General features: G+C 46.3%; 1 pseudogene; it reads left to right on the top strand.

The window, feature by feature from the left end:
• The first annotated feature begins 3,507 nt into the window (after positions 1-3,507).
• Positions 3,508-19,537, top strand: LOC118937817 (protein BTG3-like; annotated as a pseudogene).
• The last annotated feature ends 896 nt before the right edge of the window (positions 19,538-20,433 follow it).

Genomic DNA, 20,433 nt, shown 5'->3' with positions numbered 1-20,433 from the left:
TTCAATAATGGAACTGAACACTGATTAACAAAACACAGAGAACAACCGAAACAGTTCTGTCTGGTGCAGACACAAAAACAGAAAGCAAACACCCACAACCAAAATGGGGAAAACAGGCTACCTAAGTATGATTCTCAATCAGAGACAACGATTGACAGCTGCCTCTGATTGGGAACCATACCACGCCAAACACATAGAAATACCAAACATAGAACAAAAACATTGAATGCCCACCCCAACTCACGCCCTGACCAACCTAAAATAGAAACATACAAAAGGAACTAAGGTCAGGACGTGACAGTACCCCCCCCAAAGGTGCGGACTCCGACCGCAAAACCTAACCCCATAGGGGAGGGTCTGGGTGGGCATCTGTCCGCAGTGGCTGCTCTGACGCGGGACGTGGACCCCACTCCATCATAGTCTTGGCCCACTTAAGTGGTGCCTTTGGAGCGGCGACCCTCGCCGCCGACCTCGGACTGGGGACCCTTACAGCAGGCCCCGAATAGAAGGGAGACTCCGGCAGCGCCGGACAGGTGGGAGACTCTGGCAGCGCCGGAGTGAAGGGCGACTCTGGCAGCTCCTGACTGACAGGCAGCTCTGGCAGCTCCTGACTGACGGGCGGCTCTGGCAGCTCCTGACTGACGGGCGGCTCTGGCAGCTCCTGACTGACAGGCTGCTCTGGTAGCTCCTGACTGACCGGAGACTCTGGCAGTGCTGGACAGGAGGGAGACTCTGGCAGCGCTGGACAGGAGGGAGACTCTTTATGATTCTCAATCAGAGACAACGATTGACAGCTGCCTCTGATTGGGAACCATACCAGGCCAAACACATAGAAATACCAAACATAGAACAAAAACATTGAATGCCCACCCCAACTCACGCCCTGACCAACCTAAAATAGAAACATACAAAAGGAACTAAGGTCAGGACGTGACAGTGTGTGCGTAGCAGGACATGTGTGTGCGTCTGTTTGTGTGCATGTGTGTGTGGGTATGTGTGTATGTGCGTCTGTTTGTGTGTGTGTGCGTATGGCTGTGTGAATGTGTGGGTGTGAGAAGTCAGTATAAAATGAATTGTTTTGTATTCTTGACTTTAGAACGTTCCGTGAATAAACCTTTTTGACTATTTAGCTGGGCCTCCGTCTGTTTCATTCGACCAGGATCTTACAAATTCTGTTTTGCAGACTGAGAGTAATATAGTTAAATTGGGTGATGTACCTGGAGAACATAATTCTCTTATCAAGTATGCGTTATCCAAGAGTCAAACACTTAATGCAAGGATTCATCTCCCAAAAAACATTACAATTAGTATTTCCTTTAAGTCACCATGCCGTTAGAGTCTGATCAGACAAGTCTGAAAAATGCACTGGGCGACAAAAAATATATGAAATGTTATTATTATTTTCTACTACAAACCTCATTAAAAAAGGTTCACAGAACAGATATGGAAGTTTTTACAGTTTAGACTCTAGAGGCAAGTCAGAAAAAATCTGTTCCACCAAAGAATTACAACACAGCTAATCTGCCCCAGCTCCTTCTCATCGAATCAACAAGCTGTTCAACACTAAACACACAAAATCACTATCCCATTTTCCAAGCAGGTTCTCTAGGGTTTTTAGGAAATGTGGGTATTTCCTGCCTCAATAATTACAGTAGATTATTTGTTTTCATAGATAGGGATTTTATCAGATCCACCCAAGAACTACATGTCATTTTGTTTTTTGTTTTTAAGCATCTTTGAGATTATTTTATAATGAAAAGTGCTATATAAAATAAATGTATTATTATTGTTATTATTACTCTTAGTTTTGTGAATTCTATGAATTATTTTGCAATCAAAAGAGTTTCTGGGTTCAATGACTGAGAACATTCTTCTTGGGCTGTGAGAATACAAGATTGATCTAACACATTAGATAGTGAAAACTATGAATTAAATGCAAATAAACTCAAGACAAAACCACAAAATACAAGTATTGATTTCAATTAGATTTGATCATGTATCTTGTGCATCTCAGTTTTGTCCCTGTATTTAGTTGAGCAAGTACCAATGCATGTACTGTAGAAGGTATACAAACGTGTGGAAATTAGGTAAACATAAAAAATAAATTTAAAAAACTGAAGTTATCGGTAGTGGTAATCAATCTGAAGTCCCTGAGTCATTCTTCCTGTGTAATTAACACTCCCTGCTCTGAGACGGTAATATCACTGGGCAGAGCTCTGGACGTGTGCTACCTTTGCATGTCGTGTTTCAGTTAATATGTCATCTAAGAGCTGGGAACAACATGGTGTAGGTAGAATAGTTTCCTCACATAGAAACCTGGGACATACAGTACATTAAAGTACATATTATGATTCTCTGTCTCTGCTCCTTATTGATTGTTTTTGTTCTAAGGTTCACATTCATCCCCGTTCTCTCTTGCAACAGAGATGTTATTTCAATGAAACAGACTAACCTGGATAATTAAAGGTTAAACAAGGCAACAGTAAACATGTCGTCTCTCACGAATGACGCAGCAACCCCCTTGTGCCAATTGAGATATCGTGTGACTAACAGATTTCAGTTAATCACTATATTTCCCACCTTGGGCCAATCAGTGTAATTTTGTAAATGCCGGATCTCTATGGCAAGACGCATAATTCACTCAAGTTTAGTCAAAATCGGGCCAGTACTGTCTGATATATCAAGTGACTAACGTACTAATGGACGGAGACAGATCCAAAGTCCCCTCCACTTCATCGTGGGGGACAATAAAAATATTTTGTGCCCAAATAGGGTGAAGGGTCAGAAAGTTACAAACTTATTTAAACTGTACAAAAATATAAATGCAACATGTGTTGGTCCCAAGTTTCATTATCTTAAATAAAAGTTCCCAGAAATGTTCCAAAAGCACAAAAAGCTTATTTCACTCAAGCCTGCTGCTTCGCTCAGTTGTGTCTGTTTTTTTTTTAAGTCTTATGTTTTCTTTCTAGTATTTATTCATTACACTGTATGTAATACAAAATGTGCAGTATTTTCTGAACAAAATGACATTTGCGCAGGTACATATCTATAGGGGAGGCATGTTCAATGGGAGGCATTGGAACTGTTCCATCAGATGATTCCTCCCCATAAAACCATGGTTTCTCTCTTTTTAGCATTTCAGGCATTGGGTAGGTACACAGGTGCTACTGTAGGCTGCTATGTGACAGCCTGCAGAACAGCCACAGAGCCACTTGTATCCTTAGGGGTTACTGGCACAGGCTTAGCGTATACTAAAGGCCAAGCCAACATTTTAATGAGAGCAATACATGCATGATGAAGGCCATTAGCAAAGAATAAGACCCAGCGTTTCCTGTTTCAAAATGATTCAGCATGAGTTGCACAAGACAGACAACTAGCTATGAGTTTGTTTTAGTAGTCACACGCCCTTGGCTTGGGTTGCATCAGTTTGAGCTGATTTATAGTTGTCCAAATGTTGATGAACAGCAATTACGAATTTGGACCATCATTACAGCATATCAGTCAAACATGATGGAAAAGGAGATTGCAGCAGTGGTGTTTTTCCTGAAAAGACTGATCAAGAAGGTGGAAAAGTTGGAGACCCAGAAAGTGGACATGTTTGTGGAGCGGTTGACTGTTGCCCTGCAGGAGAATTCAGGGTGCATTGGTACCCTGACAACCCCAGCAAATGACTTTAGGTGTATTCGGCTGAACAGGTTGCAGAGGGAGGATCCAGAGCTGCTGCGAGCCTGCCAGGAGAGTGGGGTTCAGTACAAGGACCTTGGCCTGCTCAGGGGAAGTGTGTTGCATATTTGGAGAGAAGAAACATGCTTTCAAGGTGGCCAATTTCTTTGGTGATGAGGATGTGACTAAGAAGGTGACCAGCGCGGTTCCTCCTCAGATGAGTATAGTGACCTCAGGGAAACCCGTCCTCCCCCTACCTTCCCCTAAAATCTCCACACATATCAGGTGATCTACCCAGCTGCTCCTTTGCGGCGTCCTCCAGTTCCCAAGAAGAAGAAGATGGTACCCGGTAAATCATATGACAGCCCTCCACATCCCCCTCACTATGGCTTCAGACCCCAAGGGAGACACACCCAGCCCTTCACAGACAAAATGTCTGGAATCTGCTGGCCAGAGAGGGGGGCATGGGTACTAGGGTGGAACTCCAGGCCTGGCTTCCTGTTAGTGACCACTGTAGCAAGTGTTGACATTAGTATTAGCCTGTTCCTGGGGGAAAATCTGTCGATGTGCCCTTGAACGATTCATCTAACCGTAAATCGCTCGGGATAAGAGCGTCTGCTAAATGACTCAAATATAAATAGGGCAGCGTGGGTGAGACAGGTATGAGTCACTTAATGAGAGCTTAACAATTAGGAACTGAGTCATGTCTGGAATACCGAGATTAATAGATTGTTCAAATACACTAAATTACCAAAAGTATGTGTGAGCCATTCTGTGAGCTTGTGTCCACTTCGCGTCTGAGCTGTTGTTGCTCCTAGACGTTTCCACTTCACAATAACAGCACTTACAGTTGACTGGGGCAGCTGTACCGTAGCAAGGCAGACATTTGACCAACTGACTTGTTGAAAATGTGGCATCCTATGAAGGTGCCACGTTGAAAGTCACTGTGCTCTTCATTAAGGTCATTCTACTACCAATGTTTGTCTATGGAGATTGCATGGCGGTGTGCCTGATTTTATACACTTCTCAGCAACGGCTGTGGCTGAAATAGCTGAATCCACTAATTTGAAGGAGTGTCCCATACTTTTGGATATATAGTGTAGTTAATGATAGTTTCCAAGATGGTGGCACAGTAGGACGTTTATATCTATCTTCGTCTTATCCCTTATAAATAGCCGGTCTTTTTCATATATATCTTAATCTCACTTCTATCTACGAACTAAATATACTTTCCTGCAACCCACCTCACCCAATGTGGTACGGATCTGCTATTTTTATTCCTTATAACTGGAACTTCCATCAGGAGCTAGCCAGCTAACTAGCTACTAGTCTTTGTTAGTCACAGCTAGCTGTCCTCGCCTTTTTTCCCGGAATCAGCCAGCCTTAGCTCGGACAATCACCTGCCAGTATGCACCGCGCGATATCAACCCAGAGCATATCGGACTGATTCTCTCTACCATATCACCGGATTCCTGCCGCTCTGGATCAATACACTGGATCATTAATCCTAGCTAGCTGCTAGCTAGCTAGCTAGCTGCAAACGACTGGCTACTGATAGCTAACGCCTCTGTCCCGGAGTAAGCACCAGCTAGTCTCGAGCTAGGCCCATATACCAACTAATTCTAGGGCTACAATTACCTCCTTTGCCAATCGGCCTGGACCCTTTATTGTCAACATGGAGCCCCGCCGCTCCACCATGATTGGACTGCCGACGTGATCGCCTGATGTGGTCTCAACAGGCTATTCTGCTACGATATCGCCACAGAACCATCCACTAGCCCCGGCCCATTAGCTTTTTCTGAATGCTGTGTCCCCTGCTCGCCCAGTGTAGTAGTGTTGTAATAACATATTAAAACATGTAATGACGCATTCACTGACTGTTGTCTGCCTGGGCTTAACCATACAATTTTGGCTTGTACTCTGTGTTATACCCTCTCTCTCTCTCTGTTTCTCAATATACTAACTGCACGGGAAACCCCCACCAGGGTGGCGGAATAAGATAAAACACACTGACAACCCATAAATAAACACTGCTCAAAACCCTTTGGGATGGGCTCCAAAGACAAAGAACTCTGTCGAGAACCAATGGGATACTGACGCCAGGCTGGAGAGGACTGTCTATCACCTACGAACAACCAACCAGGAGCCAGGACTACTAGAATCTACCTATGTCATTTCAATGTATAAATGTACTGCCCAAATATGTCGTACCTCCTCTTTTTCCGAAAGCTCCCTAAGGGTTGGACGAATAGGAGCCGTGCTGCACGTTTGCCAGATATTATCATGCTTGATTAAAGGCCTCTAATATACCGTATCCGCCTTGTCCAGAGTCTCATCTTGGTCTTGTTTCTCCAATAACTAATCATTTACAGTAGTGAATACCGTCTAACCTATTGCTACTCTTTTGACCCTATGATCACTTGGCTACACAGCTGATGCCCCCTGGACTGTTTCAATAACGCCGTACCTCATTTTGTTACCTGTCGGCCTCAGCCTCGAACTCAGGTCCTGTATGTATCTAACTGACCCGCTCGGCCATTTCTTTGCCATTTACCCGTTGTTGTCTTGGCTCTCCTGATCAACACCTGTGATTGCTTTATGCCTCTCTCTAATGTCAATATGCCTTGTCTACTGCTGATTTGGCTAGTTTTTATTGTTTTATTTCACTGTAGAGCCCTCAGTCCCGCTCAAATTGCTTTAGATAGCCCCTTCGTTCCACCCCACACACGAGGAGACCTCACCTATGTTAATTGATGCCTCCAGAGACAAAACCGCTCTTATCATCACACAACCCATAGGTTTACCTCCACTGTACTCACATCCTACCATGCCCTTGTCTGTATATTATGCCTTGAATCTATTCTACCACACCCAGAAATCTACTCCTTTTATTCTCTGTCCCCAGCGCACTAGACGACCAGTTTTTATAGCCTTTAGCCATACCCTTATCCTACTCCTCCTCTGTTCCTCTGGTGATGTAGAGGTTAACCCAGGCCCTGTAGCCCCCAGTTCCACTCCTATTCCCCAGGCGCAGTCATTTGTTGACTTCAGTAACCGTAAAAGCCTTGGTTTCATGCATGTTAATATCAGAAGCCTCCTCCCTAAGTTAATTTTTTCCACTACTTTAGCACAATCCACCAACCCTGATGTCCTAGCCGTGTCTGAATCCTGGCTTTGCGAGACCACCAAAAATTCAAAAAATTCCATCCCCAACTATAACATTTTCCGCCAAGATAGAACTGCCAAAAGGGGTGGAGTTCCAATCTACTGAAGAGACAGCCTGCAGAGTTATGTTATGCTATCCAGGTCTGTGCCAAAACAGTTTGACCTTCTACTTTTAAAAATCCACCTTTCTAGAAATAAGTCTCTCACTGTTGCCACTTGTTACAGACCCCCCTCAGCCCCCAGCTGCACCCTGGACACCATATGTTAATTAATTACCCCGCATTTATCTTCAGAGTTTGTACTGTTAGGTGACCTAAACTGGGATATGCTTAACACCCCGGCCATTCTACAATATAAGCAAGATGCCCTTAATCTCACTCAAATTATCATGGAACCTACCAGGTACAACCCCAAATCCGTAAACTCGGGCACCCTCATAGATATCATCCTGACCAACGTGCCCTCTAAATACACCTCTGCTGTCTTCAACCAGAATCTCAGCAATCACTGCCTCATTGCCTGTGTTCGGAATGGGTCCGCAGTCAAATGCCCACCCCTCATCACAGTCAAACGCTCCCAAAAACACTTCAGCGAGCAGGCCTTTCTAATCAACCTGGCCCGGGTATCCTGAAAAGATATTGACCTCATTCCATCAGTTGAGGATGCCTGGTTGTTCTTTAAAAGTGCTTTCCTCACCATCTTAAATAAGCATGCCCCATTCAATTTTTTTAAAAATGGGAACAGATATAGCCCTTGGTTCACTCCAGACCTGACTGCCCTTGACCAGCACAAAAACATCCTGCGGCGTACTGCATTAGCATCGAGTAGCCCTGTGTTTCTTGTTTTGTTCTATGTAAATGTATTTACTAAATACAGTCCCTGAACTTGCTTCCCAACTCCCAGTGTAAAGGGTACAGAATAATGCTTCACCAAAGCGAAGCATCAGGGAGTGTTTTTTTTGTTAGTATGGGTGACGTTGGGTCCGGGTGTTGCTACTGGAGCAACCGGGGACGCCTCAGCTGAGTTTACAGACCCGGTTGGCCTGTCAAGTGTCCGTTGTCGAGTCTACCGAGGATGCCTTTGAAGAGGGGGATGACCGCGGCAGCTTTCCAATCTTTGGGAATCTCAGACGATACGAAAGAGAGGTTGAACAGGCTAGTAATAGGAGAGGTTGAACAGGCTAGTAATAGGGGTTGCAACAATTTCGGCAGATCATTTTAGAAAGAGAGGGTCCAGATTGTCTAGCCCGGCTGATTTGTAGGGGTCCAGATTTTGCAGCTCTTTCAGAACAGCAGCTATCTGGATTTGGGTGAAGGAGAAGTGGGGGAGGTTTGGGCGAGTTGCTGTGGGGAGTGCAGTGCTGTTGACCGGGTTAGGGGTAGCCAGGTGGAAAGCATGGCCAACCGTAGAAAAATTATTCTTGAAATTCTCAATTATTGTGGAATTATCGGTGGTAACAGTGTTTCCTAGCCTCAGTGCAGTGGGCAGCTGGGAGGAGGTGCTCTTGTTCTCCATGGACTTTACAGTGTCCCAGAACTTTGAGTTTGTAATAGAGGATGCACATTTCTGCTTGAAAAAGCTAGCCTTAGCTTTCCTAACTGCCTGTGTATATTTGTTCCTAACTTCCCTGAAAAGTTGCATATCACGGGGGCTGTTCGATGCTAATGCAGAACGCCACAGGGTGTTTTTGTGCTGGTCAAGGGCAGTTAGGTCTGGAGAACCAAGGGCTATATCTGTTCCTGGTTCTACATTTTTTGAATGGGGCATGCTTACTTAAGATGGTGAGGAAGGCACCTTTAAAGAATAACCAGGCATCCTCTACTGAAGGGATGAGGTCAATATCCTTCCAGGATACCCGGGCCAGGTTTAGAAAGGCCTGCTCGCTGAAGTGTTTTAGGGAGTGTTTGACAGTGATGGGAATGGGAAGCTGTGTACGGTTATTGTAACTGAACTTACTGAGAACCACCACAACTACAGACTTACAGTCAAACTGCCAGACCATTCATAAATTACAATTACTGATCTGAAGCAAGGTTCTACTTCACCAACTCCAAATTCTGCAGTATAATTTAGTTTAATTTGTCGGAGCGATTGCTACAAAATAAGCACAAACATGCACAAATTGGGTACAAGGTACCTTCCCATACCTTGTCTTCAGAAAAGAACAGGGATGTTTATGAGTCTTGCAAGACAGAGGAGATTGTGTAAATTTATATAACATGTTGGTTGACATCCCAGAGATCAAATTAACTGTGGTGCTGATAGATACTGCTGTGCTGGCAGACACCCCATAACAACTCAAAGCGATGTCATGTCAGATTTATGTGGCGTAGGTTTCCTCAATTTGACGAGACAGGCATCACCCGGATCACCAGCCTGTGGTCAGATACACAGTACCTCCTTACATGGACGGTGCCTATGAAAACATTGAGATGAACAACATGCTGTTTTTCAAAGATACTGTAGCACTGCACAGGAATATTTTGAATCAAATTAACTGGTCGATAACAAATGCTTTGATGTGTCAATAAATATCCTGCTGTTGCAACTCAATAATAGGAGAGTGACAGTAATTGACAAGAACGTTGAATGTAGGTACTGCATAATGTGATGAATTAACACATGACATGTTTGTTTTTCGTAGTGAATGGTCATTTGTTTTGTATCGTTCATGCTCCCAGTACTGGGCAGTGAATCAGCAAAATCTCCTCGAGGGCTACCCCATAAACATCTCAGACTTTGGCTTCCCCTCCAGGGTGAAGGCTATAGATGCTGCACTTCACTTTCGCATTGCCTGCCTCACAGTGTTCTTCACCGTGCACAAGTGCTGGAAGTACTCCTTAGACCTATCTAAGACTCTGCCATAGACTGACTCCTTTAAGACGGGCTCCCTTTAGACTGACTTTACTTCCATGAGACTTCCTCTTTATCTGCCCACTAACACTGTCACATATAATGATTCAAAAAATGTGGGTAATGTGGTTATGTAGTCACAACATATGCTAGCAATTCTATTGCGTCATCTGGAACAATGGATCAAGAAACTGTTTTGCTCACAGAAAACGCCAGTTTATTGTGTTCAACAAGGGGAACCATGTTGGTTTCAACCAGAATGGATATTAGGCTACATGTACTGTGTATCATAACCTGGTGGGTGGCATTTCTGATTCTGATTGATCTTCAGGTATGATGAGGAAACCTACTGCCCAACTGTGGCCAGGCATACATACATGACCTGGATGCAGCCATTGTATATGAAGGTAGCTATTGTATATAAATTGCATCCATGAAAATCAGATACCTTTCTAAGTCCTCCCCCAAACCATAAATACATACCATAGAACTTGACTTATGACTGATTTGAATGTCATCACACTCCACATACTAAACTACCTGTTTTATTTCCAAAATAATTAATCTACTTCCTCAAGGGGTATGTTGAGTATAAAAATGACCCCAAATGCAAACATGTCACTGCCACGGGGCCTGCATATGAGTTACTGGACTGTAGACTGTACAGAACAAATTAACGACAACAACACGCTAAAGAGGCTGATATATCTTCTGCTCAAAGCCTTACACGCTACCTGGCTTCACCCCAGAGACGGTTGTCCAAATTAGGGAGGACTCAATAGAGGAATGTAGTCATATGCATGAAATAGATGTGTCATTATGTTGTGGAAAACCACAACAAATTGGTTTACATCACAGGAGACTTACGCCATTCACAGGTTTTCATTAAATAGACTGGGAAATGTATTTTTACAGTATCCCACAGCTGTAAGCAATTAAATGCTTGTTTTGAAATCCTGGGATGAATTGACAGGATGCTGTCTGATGAAAGATGTTGCATGATTATGTGATGTGACGCTACTTGATAATGATGGCATGTTTACCATATTAACGATTGTCACGTATACTCCCTCTCCGGTCACCAAGGCTGCTCATTATAATGCACACCTGTCACCATCGTTACGCGAATCACCGCCTCAACAGACTCACCTGGACTCCATCACCTGCCTGATTACCTTCCCTATATAAGTCACTCCCTTAGATTATTTTCCTAGGTGTTGTTGTTTCTGTTCCAGAGTTAATGTCTTTATCCTACCTGTGTTTCTGGTTTTGTCCTATGTAAATTTATTTACTAAATACACTCCCTGAACTTGCTTCCCGACTCCCAGTGTAAAGGTTACAGAATAAAGCTACACCAAAGGGAAGCACCAGGGAGTGTTTTTTTGTTTGATAGTATGGCGGACGTCAGGTCCGGGTGTCGCTACAGGAGCAACCGGGGACGCCTCGGCTGGCTCGTCAGGTTTCCATGGCCAGAGAATTGAATGTTCATTTATATACCATAAGCTGCCTCCAATATCATTTTAGATAATTTGTATAGCATTGTAGCTGGGCTCTGCCTGGCCAGAGAGGGGGGCACGAGTACTGAGGTGGCACTCCAGGCCTGGCTTACTGTTTGGGACCACTGTTGCAAGTGTTGATGTTAGTACAGTATTAGCCTGTTCCAGGTTCACTGAGTTGTTGAGGGTAACTAATAGAGCAAGCAATAATTAATGGGCGGCAGGTAGCCTAGCGGTAAAGAGCGTTGTGCCAGTAACTGAAAGTTTGCTGGTTTGAATCCCCGAGCTGACTAGGTAAACAAATCCATCAATGTGCCCTTGAGCAAGGCACTTAACCCTAATTGCTCCTGTAAGTTGCTCTGGATAAGAGTGTCTGCTAAATGACAAAAATTAAAATAGGGCAGCGTGGGTGAGACAGGTATGAGTCACTTATTGAGCGCTTGCCAGTTAGGAACTGAGTCATGCCTAGAATACCAAGATTCATAGATTGTTCAAATACACTACATGACCAAAAGCATGTGGACCCCTGCTTGTTGAACATCTCATTTCAAAACCTTGGGCATTAATATGGAGTTGGCCCTCCTTTGCTGCTATAACAGCCTCCACTCTTCTGGGAAGGCTTTCCACTAGATGTTGGAACATTGCTACGGGGTCTTGCTTCCATTCAGCCACAAGAGCGTTAGTGAGGTCGGGCACTGATGTTGGGCGATTAGGCCTGGCTCGCAGTCGGTGTTCCAATTCCTCCCAAGGGTGTTTGACTGGGTTGAGGTCAGGGCTCTGTGCAGGCCAGTTAAGGTATGCCACACGATCTCGACAAACCATTTCTGTATGGACCTCGCTTTGTGCATGGGGACATTGTCATGCTGAAACAGGAAAGGGCCTCCCCCAAACTGTTGCCACAAGGTTGGAAGCACAGATTTGTCTAGAATGTCATTGTATCCTGTAGCGTTAAGATTTCCCTTCACTGGAACTAAGGGGCCTCGCCCGAACCATGAACAACAGCCTCAGACAATTATTCCTCCTCCACCAAACTTTACAGTTGACACTATGCATTCGGGCAGGTAGCGTTCTCCTGGCATCCACAAAACTCAGATTGATCCGTTGGACTGCCAGATGGTGAAGCGTGATTCATTACTCCAGAGAATGTGTTTCCAATGTTCCAGAGTCCAATGGCGGCGAGCATTACACCACTCCAGTCGACGCTTGGCATTGTGCATGGTGATCTTAGACTTATGTGCGGCTGCTCGGCTATGGAAACCCATTTCATGAAGATTCCGACGAACAGTTCTTGTGCTTTCATAAGCAGTTTGGAAATCGGTTGTGAGTGTTGCAATCAGGGACAGACAATTTTTACACCCTACGTGCTTCTGCACTCGGTGGTCCCGTTCTGTGAGCTTGTGTGAACTTCCACTCAGCGTCTGAGCTGTTGTTGCTCTTAGACATTTCCACTTCACAATAACGGCACTTATAGTTGACTGGGGCAGCTGTAGTAGGGCAGAAATTTGACGATCTGACTTGTTGAAAAGGTGGCATCCTATGAAGGTGCCACGTTGAAAGTCACTGTGCTCTTCAGTAAGGTCATTCTACTGCCAATGTTTGTCTATGGAGATTGCATGGCTGTGTGCTTGATTTTATACACTTCTCAGCAACGGGTGTGGCTGAAATAGCTGAATCCACTCATTTGAAGGGGTGTCCACAAACGTTTGTAGATATAAGGTAGTTAATAGTTGTATCAAAGCCATTAATATATTTAAGGGCTATATATATTTAAGGTTTATTTTGAATTGTACTCATTTGCAGCTTAAAGCTGAATTGCAGCATACATACATTGTATAACTACGTTTTCAGGATCTGATCACACTGATCATTTTCTGTAACACTTTTTTAAATACGGAAAGGCATTTAGAATTTCAATGAAAATGCGTCAAAGTATTTAGATTGCAAACACCAGAACATGTTATTGACTAACACTTTTTAAACACATCAACACATGTATTCAGCACAAGGTGTTTCATTTTTAAACACTAATCACTGGAGGTGTTGTTTTAACACTGTAGGGTGTAAAGCCATATTTGAATATTTCCCAGCATGCCTTTTGAGTGAATGTGAGAGAGAGATGGTTGTTGTATTCAATAACTTCTATTCCTGGAGCTAATTATTGTGTTTAAATTAAAAGTAAATCCTTTATGATATTTAAGATTTCATTAGGCCTAGTTATCCTCAACATTGTTGTCTGAAAAGCCTTGGTCATGAGCAACATCAGATCTGCAAGTCACAATACACTAGTTTGTGTAGTGATTAGTAATTCCAATCCAGCCAGAGGGATAATATCCAAGAATTTGAATATTTCATCAATCAATATCTGCGCTCAGAATGACTACTATGATGTAGAATATATTAGACAATACAACCTAAAACATCTAAACAGGAACAACCATCTCAGTAACGGGTGCAATAAATCCAACCCCTACAGATTGGATTAGTTTAGAAAAATGTAAATTATTTATCTTTGCATAGTATGAGATAAAATAATCAATCAATGTGCATGAGATATTAAAACAAACTATGCAATTGTCACGACTCCGACCGAAGGTGGCTCCCCTTCCCGTTCGGGTGGCGCTCGGCGGTCGTCGTCGCCGGCCTACTAGCTGCCACTGATTATTTCCTCCCCCTCCCTTATGTGTTCATTGAATGCACCTGTTTTGAATTATGTATAATTAGTGAGGCTTTATTTAGTCAGCCGGCCCGCCTGGTTCCTTGTGCGGGATTAATTATTGTGACCTTCTGTGTTGTGTAAACTTGTGTGCACGTCTGTGAGTTACGTGCTTCCCCATTTCGTGGGTCTTTTCTGGACAGTCCCCCTGTTTGGGGCGTTTGTTTTGTATTACGCCCTGTGTTTTCGTGGGGTTGGCTTATGTTCGCCGTTGTGGTGCATTAAAATAGCACTCCCCTGAACTCTCTGCTTCCTGCGCCTGACTTCTCACCCACTACACTCAGAACGTTACAGAATCCCGCACCCTGAGGAATGGAGTCAGCAGGAGCAACAGCCAATCCCCTCCCATCGATGGAGGAAAGGGTTCTACATCATACCACCGTTCTCCATCGGATCGGAACGGCTATGGATCAAGTGATGGAGAGAATGGACCGATGGGAGAGAAGTGGTCTCCTCTCTCCACCTTCGGCTCCCCCCCCCCTCAGGACTCCCCATCTCCCGACTCCAGCACCCTCCGTCTTACGCTCCCGAGGGTCTATGATGGAGCGGCGGCGGGGTGCCAGCGGTTCTTACTCCAGCTGGAACTGTACCTAGCCACCGTCAGACCCACTCCCTCGGGAGCGGAGAGGGTGAGTGTCCTCATCTCCTGTCTCACGGGTCGTGCTCTGGAGTGGGCGAACGCAGTCTGGAATGGCCCAGACTCAGCGAAGGAGCACTACCCAGAGTTTTCCCGCCGCTTCCGCGCAGTGTTTGACCACCCTCCAGATGGCCGAGCAGCGGGAGAGCGACTATTCCATCTCCGGCAGGAGAAGAGGAGCGCCCAGGATTACGCGTTGGAGTTCCGGACCTTGGCAGCAGGATCTGGGTGGAACGACAGGGCTCTTATCGACCACTACCGGTGTAGTCTCCGGGAGGACGTCCGCAGGGAGCTAGCGTGTCGGGACACCGCTCTTTCCCTGGATGAGCTAATTGACATGTCCATCCGACTGGACAATCTGCTGGCTGCCCGCAGGCGTTCGGAGAGGGTCCTGTGTGTTCCACCACCCAGCACCGCCACTCCCGTTCCGATGGAGTTGGGAGGGACTGTGCCGAAGGGTACCGGAGGAGGAGGCTCCCTCTGCACCAGCTGTGGTCGGAGAGGACACACGGCCGATCGGTGCTGGGGGGGTCCGTCTGGGAGTCGAGATGGCAGGCGGAACATTTCTCGATCACCCCAGGTGAGTCAGCACCAAACTCACCCACCCCCTGTTGGTCACATGTTTGTCTTGATTTTTTTCCTTAAATTTTTCCCCTCTTCCCAGCATAGGGCGCTAGTCGATTCAGGCGCAGCTGGGAACTTTATGGATCGCGGACTCGCTACTAAATTAAGTGTTCCGCTTGTGCCGATAGATTCTCCCTTTCCCGTGCACTCCCTAGATAGCCGGCCATTAGGGTCAGGGGTGGTCAGGGAGACCACGGTTCCACTGGACATGGTAACACAGGGGAATCATAGGGAGCGTATCAGTCTCTACATTATTGATGCGCCTGCGTTTCCAGTGGTGCTAGGGATTCCCTGGCTGGCCCGGCACAATCCTAAAATTTCGTGGAGACAGGGGGTTCTCCAGGGGTGGTCAGAGGAGTGTTCTGGAAGGTGTCTGGGAGTTTCCATCGGTGCCACGTCGGTGGAGAGTCCAGACCAGGGTCCCACGGTGTGCATTCCCCCCGAGTATGCCGATTTGGCAATCGCTTTCAGTAAAAAGAAGGCGACTAAATTACCACCACATCGACCGGGAAGGGATTGTGCGATAGATCTCCAGGTAGACGCTGCGCTTCCCAAGAGTCACGTGTACCCATTATCCCAGGAGGAGACGTTGGCTATGGAGACATATATCACAGAGTCTCTGGGACAGGGGTACATTCGGTCCTCCATCTCACCCGTCTCCTCGAGTTTCTTTTTTGTGAGGAAAAAGGAGGGAGGTTTGCGTCCGTGTATTGATTATAGAGGTCTAAATGCCATCACGGTGGGATTCAGCTACCCACTACCTCTCATTGCTACGGCAGTGGACTCATTTCAGGGGGCGCAGTTCTTCACAAAATTGGATCTCAGGAGCGCGTATAGCCTGGTGCGTATTCGGAAGGGAGACGAGTGGAAAACAGCATTTAGTACCACATCCGGCCATTATGAGTACTGCGTCATGCCGTATGGGTTAAAGAATGCTCCAGCCGTTTTTCAATCCTTTGTAGACGATATTCTCAGGGACCTGCACAGGCAGGGAGTAGTTGTTTATATCGATGATATTCTGATCTACTCAGCCACTCACGCCGCGCATGTGTCTCTGGTACGCAGGGTGCTTGGTAGACTGCTGGAGCATGACCTATACGTCAAGGCTGAGAAGTGTGTGTTCTCCAAACGAGCCGTCTCCTTTCTGGGTTATCGCATTTCCACCTCGGGGGTGGAGATGGAGGGTGACCGCAGTAAGGCCGTGCGTAATTGGCCGACTCCGACCACGGTAAAAGAGGTGCAGCGGTTTTTGGGTTTTGCCAACTACTACCGGAGGTTTATCCGGGGTTTTGGCCAGGTAGCGGCTCCAATTACCTCACTGCTGAAGGGGGGTCCCGTGTGGTTGCGGTGGTCAGCAGAGGCGGACGGAGCTTTCAACAAGTTGAAGGCGCTGTTCACGGATGCACCCGTGTTGGCCCATCCGGACCCCTCTCTAGCATTCATAGTGGAGGTGGATGCGTCCGAGGCTGGGGTGGGTGCCGTGCTATCACAGTGCTCGGGTACGCCACCAAAACTTTCTTCTCGAGGAAGCTCAGCCCAGCGGAGCGTAACTATGATGTGGGTGACCGGGAGTTGTTAGCAGTGGTCAGGGCTCTGAAGGTGTGGAGACACTGGCTTGAGGGGGCTAAGCACCCCTTTCTCATCTGGACCGACCACCAAAATCTGGAGTATATTCGGGCAGCTAGGAGACTGAACCTGCTTCAGGCAAGGTGGGCCATATTTTTTTACCCGATTCCGGTTCACTTTATCGTACAGACCGGGCTCCCAGAACGTGAAGGCAGATGCACTGTCCCGCCTTTACGACACAGAGGATAGGTCCACCGAACCTACTCCCATCCTTCCCGCCTCAAAGCTGATAGCACCAGTGGTATGGGAGGTGGACTCGGACATCGAGCGGGCGTTATGGGCTGAACCCGCGCCTCCTCAGTGTCCGGCGGGGCAGAAGTACGTGCCGCTTGGTGTTCGGGACCAACTGATTCGGTGGGCTCACGTCCTACCCTCCTCGGGTCACCCTGGGGTGAGGAGGACAATAGGGAGCCTTCGGGGGAGGTATTGGTGGCCTACCTTGGCTAGGGACGTTAAGGTTTATGTCTCCTCCTGTTCAGTATGCGCCCAGAGTAAGGCTCCTAGGCACCTTCCTAGAGGGAAGTTACAGCCCCTCCCCGTTCCACAACGGCCATGGTCACATCTATCCGTAGACTTCCTGACCGATCTTCCCCCGTCTCAGGGGAACACCACGGTTCTGGTGATTGTGGATCGGTTCTCTAAGTCCTGCCGTCTCCTCCCGTTGCCCGGTATCCCTACAGCCCTACAGACTGCGGAGGCATTATTCACCCACGTCTTCCGGCACTACGGGGTGCCGGAGGACATCGTTTCTGATCGGGGCCCCCAGTTCACATCCCGAGTATGGAGGACGTTCATGGAGCGTCTGGGGATCTTGGTCAGCCTGACCTCCGGTTATCACCCCGAAAGTAATGGGCAGGTGGAGAGAGTAAACCAGGAGGTGGGTAGGTTTCTGCGGTCGTACTGCCAGGACCGGCCAGGGGAGTGGGCGAGGTACATCCCCTGGGCCGAAATGGCCCAGAACTCACTACGCCACTCCTCTACTAATGTGTCCCCTTTTCAGTGTGTGTTGGGGTACCAGCCGGTCCTGGCACCGTGGCATCCGAGCCAGACCGAGGCTCCTGCGGTGGAGGAATGGGTGCAGCGCTCCAAAGAGACCTGGAGGGCCGTCCGGGAATCCCTTGAACAAGCTAGTGGACGGCAGAAAAGGAGTGCTGACCGCCACCGCAGTGAGGCCCCCGTGTTTGTACCGGGGGACAGGGTCTGGCTCTCGACCCGAAACCTGCCCCTCCGCTTGCCCTGCCGGAAGCTTGGGCCGCAGTGTGTAGGGCCTTTCAAAGTCCTGAGGAGAATAAACGAGGTGTGTTATCGATTACAACTCCCTTCCTATTATCGTATTAACCCCTCGTTTCATGTGTCTCTCCTCAGGCCGGTGGTAGCTGGTCCCCTACAGGACGGTGAGGTGCCGGAGGTCCCTCCTCCCCCTCTGGACATCGAGGGGTCCCCGGCGTATACGATACGGGCCGGTCGTCGGCGGTCGTCGTCGCCGGCCTACTAGCTGCCACTGATTATTTCCTCCCCCTCCCTTATGTGTTCATTGAGTGCACCTGTTTTGAATTATGTATAATTAGTGAGGCTTTATTTAGTCAGCCGGCCCGCCTGGTTCCTTGTGCGGGATTAATTATTGTGACCTTCTGTGTTGTGTAAACTTGTGTGCACGTCTGTGAGTTACGTGCTTCCCCATTTCGTGGGTCTTTTCTGGACAGTTTAAGTCCCCCTGTTTGGGGCGTTTGTTTTGTATTACGCCCTGTGTTTTCGTGGGGTTGGCTTATGTTCGCCGTTGTGGTGCATTAAAATAGCACTCCCCTGAACTCTCTGCTTCCTGCGCCTGACTTCTCACCCACTACACTCAGAACGTTACAGCAATAAATCCAACCCCTACAGATTGGACTAGTTTAGAAAAATGTAAATTATTTATCTTTGTATAGTATGAGATAAAATAATCAATCAATGTGCATGAGATATAAAAACAAACTGTTCTACAAAACCTGTTGGGAAGTATGATAATGTCGTCCTACCACGTCTTTTTCACTCAGAGAATTAACGGAAATTAACTCAACACAGTTGAGTAACAACAACACAGCGCGATTGAAAAGATTTCTTTAATCAAATGTCCTGTTCAGTTGCGCTGAAATGTAGGTATCCCAGAGATCAAATTAACTGTGGTGCTGATAGATTCTGCTGTGCTGGCAGACACCCCATAACAACTCAAAGCGATGTCATGTCAGATTTATGTGGCGTAGGTTTCCTCAATTTGACGAGACAGGCATCACCCTGATCACCAGCCTGTGGTCAGATACACAGTACCTCCTTACATGGACGGTGCCTATGAACAACATGCTGTTTTTCAAAGATACTGTAGCACTGCACAGGAATCATTTGAATCAAATTAACTGGTCAATAACAAATGCTTTGATGTGTCAATAAATATCCTGCTGTTGCAACTCAATAATAGGAGAGTGACAGTAATTGACAAGAACGTTGAATGTAGGTACTGCATAATGTGATGAATTAACACATGACATGTTTGTTTTTCGTAGTGAATGGTCATTTGTTTTGTATCTTTCATGCTCCCAGTACTGGGCAGTGAATCAGCAAAATCTCCTCGAGGGCTACCCCATCAACATCTCAGACTTTGGCTTCCCCTCCAGGGTGAAGGCTATAGATGCTGCACTTCACTTTCGCATTGCCTGCCTCACAGTGTTCTTCACCGTGCACAAGTGCTGGAAGTACTCCTTAGACCTATCTAAGACTCTGCCATAGACTGACTCCTTTAAGACGGGCTCCCTTTAGACTGACTTTACTTCCATGAGACTTCCTCTTTATCTGCCCACTAACACTGTCACATATAACGATTCAACAAATGTGGGTAATGTGGTTATGTCTAATATAGTTACAACATATGCTAACAATTCTATTGCGTCATCTGGAACAATGGATCAAGAAACTGTTTTGCTCACAGAAAACGCCAGTTTATTGTGTTCAACAAGGGGAACCATGTTGGTTTCAACCAGAATGGATATTAGGCTACATGTACTGTGTATCATAACCTGGTGGGTGGCATTTCTGATTCTGATTGATCTTCAGGTATGATGAGGAAACCTACTGCCCAACTGTGGCCAGGCATACATACATGACCTGGATGCAGCCATTGTATATGAAGGTAGCTATTGTATATATATTGCATCTGTGAAAATCAGATTCATTTCTAAGTCCTCCCCCAAACCATAAATACAAACCATAGAACTTGAGTTATGACTGATTTTGAACGTCATCACACTCCACATACTAAACTACCTGTTTTATGTCCAAATGAATGAATCTACTTCTTCAAGGGGTATGTTGAGTATATATGTTTGACCCCAAATGCAAACATGTCACTGCCACGGGGCCTACCAATGAGTTACTGGACTGTACAGGACAAATTAATGACAACACGCTAAAGAGGGGAGATGGCTGATCTATCTTCTGCTCAAAGCCTTACACTCTACCTGGCATCACCCCAGAGACAGTTGTTCAAATTAGGGAGGACTCAACAGAGGAACGTAGTCATATGCATGAAATAGATGTGTCATTCTGTTGTGGAAAACCACAACAAATTGGTTTACATCACAGGAAACTTAAGCCATTCACAGATTGGGCAATGTCTTTTTACAGTA

The sequence above is a fragment of the Oncorhynchus mykiss genome, chromosome 12 (genome assembly GCF_057628025.1).
Source record: "Oncorhynchus mykiss isolate SJ-2025 chromosome 12, ASM5762802v1, whole genome shotgun sequence".
In the NCBI taxonomy this organism is placed as follows: domain Eukaryota; kingdom Metazoa; phylum Chordata; class Actinopteri; order Salmoniformes; family Salmonidae; genus Oncorhynchus; species Oncorhynchus mykiss.
This window is presented reverse-complemented; position numbering and strand designations above follow the sequence as displayed.